Genomic DNA, 7493 nt, shown 5'->3' with positions numbered 1-7493 from the left:
CCCCCTCCAGGGTGACTCTGGGAATCCGCTGATTTGTGAAGGTTCCCTGCAAGGCCTGGTGTCCGCCGGCTATATCCCTTGTACCCTGCCCTTTAAGCCGGTGATATACACCCGCATATGCATGTACCGCAAATGGCTGTATAATACCATGAAAGCCAATTCCTAATCTCTCCATGCTTTCATCCTCCATCCCTATGCCCTGAACAGGGCCTTCCCAGAAATAAAGACTTCCCTGACTTGCAGCCGTATTTGACTTGATCATTTTCAAAGTCGTATGAAACCGTCAACAACATTCTAATAAAAATTTGCAAAAACCTATGAGCTAAACATAAAACACAAAAACATCGATGCTGGTGAAGATGCGGGGAGACCCCCACTGTGTTATCCAGCGGAAGTGGAGCACAATTTTTATGACACAAGGTTAACAAGGTGAGTCCACAAGGTTAGGCAAGGTGAGTCCGGAATCTCATTCATTGCTTTTGACCTAGAAATTCTGGTCAATCTGAAACATGGGCAAGGTTTGAATTCATCACAACATGGCACACTCAACCCCAGGGCACCTTATGTGCCACGCCAGCTCAGCCTGGATCAGTGACCCTGAGTGAGGGCTATGAAAGGCTTAGAAAAGACAGACAAGAGAATGGAAGCTGGGTCTCGGTGGGACGCTGCCCTCTCAGGTGCAGAGAGACAGCGCCCACAAGCCGTGTCTTTATTTTATAGCAGATGGCAGAAGGCAATGTAAGGGTGTGGTCAAGATGTTTACAACCTTCTCGTGGGTTTCAATCCCACTCCACTACATGCACCTGAACTCTATCAAACCCACATCACTCAGGCACGTGGGACCATGTGTTCGGACCATAGGTCAAGCTCACAACTACTCCTGTTGGCTATAATTGTGCTGGGTGGGCTCTGCCCTCCAAGCTGGGACTTGCACGTGGCCACGAGAGGACTGTGCCCTCTCCTCAGTCCAAGTCTTGAACCTGTGCAAAACACTGTAGCTGCGCCCCACACATTAGCTGTCATAGCAAAACACTGGCAATGCTGAACCTCTCCCGAATTATTCCATGGTTTATGTCTGCAACAAATGGATGTAGGCCAGGAGACTAATGACGCTGTTCAGATTAATAATTATGCAGAACTGTGAGTGTCACATCAGAATGCATATGCTGTCTGCTGTTAAATGCAAACAAAGAAACAAAAATCGTATATGTCTGCGATCGTCACCGTGTAAAAGAAACTAGTCACAGAATAAGAGCATGTACCAAACTGCCTGTGGACTGAGACCTGCGTGCCTCCTTCCTTCCATGTCCCTTTCTGTGCCCGGGCACCTCTACAACAGGAACAATATGGTGCGGACCTCTGAGGAGCCACGGTTGGAGCAAGGAGACCTTCACAGAGGGAGGTGGGAAATGAAAATGGAACGTATTTTGGAATCTCACCCTGCCTCCTGCTCCCATTGACACAGTGGTGTGTTCCTCTACATTGTCCAGCCCTCGGTTTTCCCCCCTCATAAAATGAGAGACACGGAGAGAGAGAGAGTTAGAAACATCGATTAGAAAAAAACATTGATTAGCTGCCTCCTGCACATTCCCTACTGGGGATGTGCCCACAACCAAGGAACATGCCCTTGCCCGGAATCAAACCTGGGAACTTTAAGTCCACAGGCTGACGCTCTGTCCACTGAGCCAAACCGGTTAGGGCTATGAGTCCCTATCTTTATGCAGCCCCATGTGAGGTGGGGAAATAGACAATGAACAAATGCATAGAAAACAAAACGTGATACAAAGTTGAAACTGGAATTTTAGGGGTAATATAGGATGGGTTTAGGAAATTTTAGAGTTTTTTAAAATGAAGGGGACCATAGAGGAAGCACGGGACTGCAGAGAAGCAGAAGGTATATTTCCATAGAATGAGGGAGCAGGGAACAGAAAAAGGTCTATATTTAAAAAATAAAGTGAAGGAAGCCCTTCATCCAGACTGAGAAGAAGAAAGCCCAAAGAGAATAGGAAAACAATAAGGAAGGAAGGTGGGGACAGCGGGGGATGGGAGAACCTCACATTTAAGAGGAAGCACGGGACTGCAGAGAAGCAGAAGGTATATTTCCATAGAATGAGGGAGCAGGGAACAGAAAAAGGTCTATATTTAAAAAATAAAGTGAAGGAAGCCCTTCATCCAGACTGAGAAGAAGAAAGCCCAAAGAGAATAGGACAACAATGAGGAAGGAAGGTGGGGGCAGCGGGGGATGGGAGAAACTCACATTTCCCATGTGAGACTCAACCTTTGAGTCCAGGACTTACTATAGTAACCAGTCTAAGGGAATAGTGACCACTCAGAGGGGATATCAAGGAACCAGCATCTGCAGCCTTTATAAGCCACAGGGAAAAGGAACTCAGTAGGACCCTTTCCACGTGGGAGTCGGTTCTGTGGGACTCTTTCTCTCTCCACACTTGGGAGTCTACTTATTCTTCAATAAATCTCCACCTTTGCTTTACCACTTTCTGTCTGTGGGTTCATTCCTCGATTCCGAGAGACAAAGAATTTGGGTTCCAGTCCAAAAATTCTGTTTCAGAGTTAAGTTCTATAATGAAATATCAGAGATGGCAAGAAGAGCTACCTCTGGAGACTGGGAAAGTTTTGTTGGTTAATTTGGATTCCACATGGACATTCAGCTCAGAATTATATTTGAAACTGATGTTTTAGGATCCAATTCTACACTTGCACTGAAATAGGGACATGACATCAAGGTCTACCTAAAAAGACTCTGGCAGTGGGAGCAACAACAACACAAAAACTTTAAACCAGGATGGAAACCTGCGGGTGACATGAGATGAAGGGGCTCCATGGAGCATTAACTCACCAGCTCAGCAACCTCCTCAAGACACTGCCCATCACGATCACTTTCTCTCCGTTTGTCCATCCACAGACCTAAAGCTCTATCTTCTGGCCATTTCCCTCCCCAGTTCCAGAAGGGCTGCCTCCCTTCCAGAATTTACACCAAGAAAGGAACCTGCCTAACAGATTCTAGGAGAACTCTTCTCCTGTCTCACTTTGAGAAGAGGAGAGCAGTTCCCTGAAGTAACCCAGGGGTCTTCCCCTCTTCATTGGCCAACATTGTATCACATGTTTATTTATAAACCAATCCCTACACAGCAGAAATGAGCTTCCGTGCTTGGTGCAGTAACGCTCATTTGTGGTCACAATGCGAGAGCTGGTTGTCCAAACTAAATCAAGGTTCTGACAAATGGCAGAAGGAGTGCATGCTAGGTAGGAAACAACAATGTCTATGATGGGTCAACTTGTGGGACCGAGGTAGAATTGGATTAAAGATCTGAACTGAGATAGCACATGGACTCATACTAAGGAACAAAACATATTTTGGGATCTGAGTTAGAAGTGAGGGTCAATTCCACTCTTAGGAATAAGCCATCTAGTATTAATCTGACAATGATTCCTGTGTTATTCCATGCAAATACCAAAGTCCTACCTCGGTCTTCAATCCCCGTGTCTTCCAAATCCTGTGAGGCCTCTGAACCCATCGCCCACCCTTGTCCCTCTGATTCATTCAGCTCCAATAAAAAAGTCTTCCCTGCTAGAACATTCTAGGTCTCCCTCCTCTTCTCACCTGCCTGTCACTCTGCCCAGGACTCACTGCTCCCCAGTAGCTACATGAATCCATCTTCACCTCCTACAAGATTTTGTTCGAATGTCCTCTCTACATGGGGTCTTTCCAACCACCTTTCACAATATTACAACTGCAGGGGTTGTTGACATCCAAGGGAACCAATAATTCCCTATCTCTCCTCTGGTCTTATTTTTCTCCATAGCACTCACTGCCACATAAAAAACAACAACCTATCAATGTGAAGTTCTTATTTCCTTACTTAAGGTCTCCACCCACTGGAATGAGGGGCATTGTGACTGAATTTTGTTGTTTTGTGGAATGTGTGCCCTCAGAGGCCAGAACAGATTCTGGCTCAGAATCAATGCTCAGTAGATACTTCAGGAATGAATACAATGAGCAAAGATGAAAGTGCAAAGAAATTCATCCCACCGTCATTGTAATGAAAGCCATTCAAAGGCACTTCAATGTTGAAGAGTGACAAAAGTCAGAAGACAGCTATAGTGTAGAATAAAGGTAGCAGTAATCATTCTAAGAGAGGAAATTGCCCAAGACTTTTTAAATTTATTTTTAATTTGTTTGTTGTTGTTGTTAATTCTCACCCAAGGACATTTTTTCATTGATTTTTAGGGACAGTGGAAGAGAGAAGGAAAGACAGAGACATCAATGTGAGAGAGACACATCGATTGGTTGTCTCTTGCATGGGCCCCGATCAAGGCCCAGGCTGGGGAGGAGCCTGTGACCAAAGTACATGCCCTTAACTGGAATCAAACTCAGGACCCTTTGGTCTGCTGGCTAAAACACTATCCACTGAGCAGCTAGGGCTCTTTAAGACTTCTTGTAGAGTAAATAAAATGTCCCATTAGATAATGTTCAGTCTTTTTTGTTAGAAATACATACGATGTATGGAAATCAAAGTATAATAAGTGAAAACAGTTCATATTTAGTAGGTGGAGTTCAGAAAGCCTTCCTTTAGATACGGACCCCAATATTAGGGTTGGGTTCAGGCTCAAAGACACGTCTGGGATTCAGCCTGACAAGTTCCCACAAGCTGCTCAGAGTCACGGGATAAGGTCTAGGCCACCCCTGAGAGGGGCTGAGGGCAAGAAAAGTGGCCACAGTGGAGGACGCAGGGCACAGTCCATACTTGACTCCTGCTCCTGCCCCTCAAGGCCAGTACCTGGTCACACCCTTCGTAGATGCCATCAGGGAGCTGGGACGTGCTGGAGCCAAGCCCGTGGAGGTGCTGGAGCCAAGCCCGTGACCTGGCATCAGGAATGAGGATGGAGGTAGAGTGCGGGCATATGGGTTTAGCTGCCTCTGGGTTCCAGAGAAGAGCAAATGCAGGTAAGGTAACCCCGGAGCTGGGTTCGCTGACTCCAGGACCCTGAGAGTTGGGGTGGGGCAGGTGGCTATAAGAGGGCCACTCTGCACAGGGCTGGACACGGTTGAATCCCAACCCAGACTGAAGGCCAGACCAGACCAGACCAGACCCCCTGCAGGTGAGAGGAAACCCCATGTGGGGTGGGGCAGGTGCATCTGGAGGGACAGCTGACTCTTGCTCTTGAGGGCAGATCAGTAGAGGCCCAATATCTGGTTGTGAGAAAGGAGGGGCTGGAGGTTTCAGTTTTGGGTCTTTTACCTAAAAGGAACTTGGTAAAATGGGGAGGGACAGACAGCTCGATCATTAAGTGCTCTGCATGGAAGGCTGTCTCTGGTCTGGACTTGTGGGTTTAGAGGGAGCAGGTGGGTGGAGACTGGGGCTTCTGGGTCTGAGGGAGGAGGTGGCGGCTCCTGGGTCTTAGCAAAGAGAAGGAACCTGGAGACCAGGAGTCCTGCTTCCTGAACTCTCTGTCTTTCCAGCCCCAGCACAGAAGGCCCTTCCTCTGTGGCAGCCACAGAGGCTGAGACAGGACACATGGCAGTTCCCCGGCTCCAACCTGTGCTGCTCCTACTGCTGTCCTTCACCCTGGGATCTGCTGGACAAGAAGGTGAGGACCACCCTGGGACCCCTGCCCCTGCTCCTGGGCCTCACAGTCCGCCACCTCCCCTCTCCAGGCCTCCCCTCTCCAAGGACCCCCAGAGTCAGGACCCTCCCCTGCAGCAGCCTCCTCCCATGGAGACACGGCCCCTGGGCTGTGGCCCCTTTCTTCCTGCTCCCTCCTGACTCCTGTGCTCTGGGTGCCTTCCAGTCTGCATCCTGACCTCAGTGTCTCTCTCATCAGAAGCTGGAGTGACCTCCTGACCTGCTGCTGCTCTGAAATTCTAAGCAGGCTCCCTCTGTCTTTCTCCATCTCCGTCTACAGCTGTCTCTGCCCTAGGCTCGGTGACTGCCTCTGCCCTTCTCCATGTCTCTCTGTCTCTCTCTCCATCACTGTCTCTGGGCATCCATCTACTGTGGCCTCAGCCTTCCCCTGAGGCCCGCTACCCACGCTTTTTCCAGATCTCCATCCAGCCCAGGATACCGGGGAGAGGATCATTAATGGAGTTCCATGTTCAAGAGGCTCCCATCCCTGGCAGGTGGCCCTGTATGACAACGATGAGTTCCATTGTGCAGGCGTGCTGGTCAACCAGCAGTGGGTGCTCACCGTCGCCCACTGCCGCCTGAGGTATGGGACAGGGGAGCCAGCGTCACTCCATGTGTCTCTCTAGGTCTCTCTCTGGGTCTCTCTCTGGGTCTCTCTCTCTCTCTCTCTCTCTCTCTCTCTCTCGGCTTCTATCCTCTTATCTCTGGGTCTATGTACCCTTCTCTCAATCACAGTGTCTCCCTCTGAACGTTACTTTTTTTTTTTTAAGTGAGTATATTGTCAAATGGGTAGTGATCTTCTGGTTGATGGAAATGTCCAGAGGATCAGGGCCACACAGTACTTCGTCCACCCCCGGTACAATAACAGCAATTATAATCATGACATCATGCTGGTGAAGCTGGGCAGCCCGGCCACGCTCTCGCCCACTGTGAACACAATCGACCTACCGTCCAGCTGCAAAGGCCCTGGGACAAGCTGTACTGTCTCTGGCTGGGGCGTCACCACTCCGCATGGAGGTGAGGTTGCCCCTGCGACCCCGGTCACCAAGGTCCCAGCTCCCTTCTTCCTCAGGCCGCAGACACAGGAGACACACCCAAGGTTCCAGACACTCCATCCCCAAACACCTCCGTTCTCAGACCCAGGAAGCCCGACCCCCAGGCTCTGCACCATCATATCCAGAAGCCTGACCTTTAGACATACCTCCCCCAAGGCCTCCATCCCGCAGACACATGAGTTTAGAACCCCAGTCACCACCTCACCCAGAGCCAAGTGTGCAGGATCCCAGCCGCTTCCACCCTCAGACCCATGACTCTTGGCCTTCAGGAGTCTTCTCCCTCAGATGAAAGGAGACCTGGTCCCCAGCCCCCTTATCTAGGAGGTGTCCCTCAATGCCAGCACCTCGTTCATCCCTTGGTAGCTGTCACCTGGGATGGTGGACCTGGGATGTAAAGGGGCCAAGCCCCTGACGTGGCCTCAGGAATTAGGGGGGAGGTAGAGTGCGGGCATATGGGTTTAGCTGCCTTCTGGGTTCCAGATCAGAGCAAATGCAGGGAAGGTAACCCCAGATCTGGGTTCAGCTGAACTCCAGGACCCTGAGAGTTGGAGCAGGGCGGGTGTGCTATAAGAGAGCCACTCTGCACAGTACGTTCAAACCCAGGAGTTCAGACAAAGGTCCCTTCCTTCCAAAGACCCAGAAGTCCAAGAAAAAGGACTCTTTTCAGAACCATTGTATTGGGTCACCCAGGTCTTCCTCCTTCCATGTCAGGGTCCCCATTCTTTTACAGAAGCACCCACAGGTCCACAGGACCCAGCCTCTGACTGCCCCCCACACCCTAACTTCTCCAGCG

At 49.8% G+C, this 7493-nt stretch overlaps 1 pseudogene; it reads left to right on the top strand.

Annotated features, from left to right (window-relative positions):
- Positions 1–5084: 5084 nt before the first annotated feature.
- LOC102766540 lies at positions 5085–6662 on the top strand (annotated as a pseudogene).
- Positions 6663–7493: the final 831 nt, after the last annotated feature.

This window comes from Myotis davidii, unplaced genomic scaffold (genome assembly GCF_000327345.1).
Source record: "Myotis davidii unplaced genomic scaffold, ASM32734v1 scaffold5962, whole genome shotgun sequence".
In the NCBI taxonomy this organism is placed as follows: Eukaryota; Metazoa; Chordata; class Mammalia; order Chiroptera; family Vespertilionidae; genus Myotis; species Myotis davidii.
The sequence above is the reverse complement of the archived record's forward strand: the minus strand, read 5'-3'. Positions and strand labels throughout refer to the sequence as shown.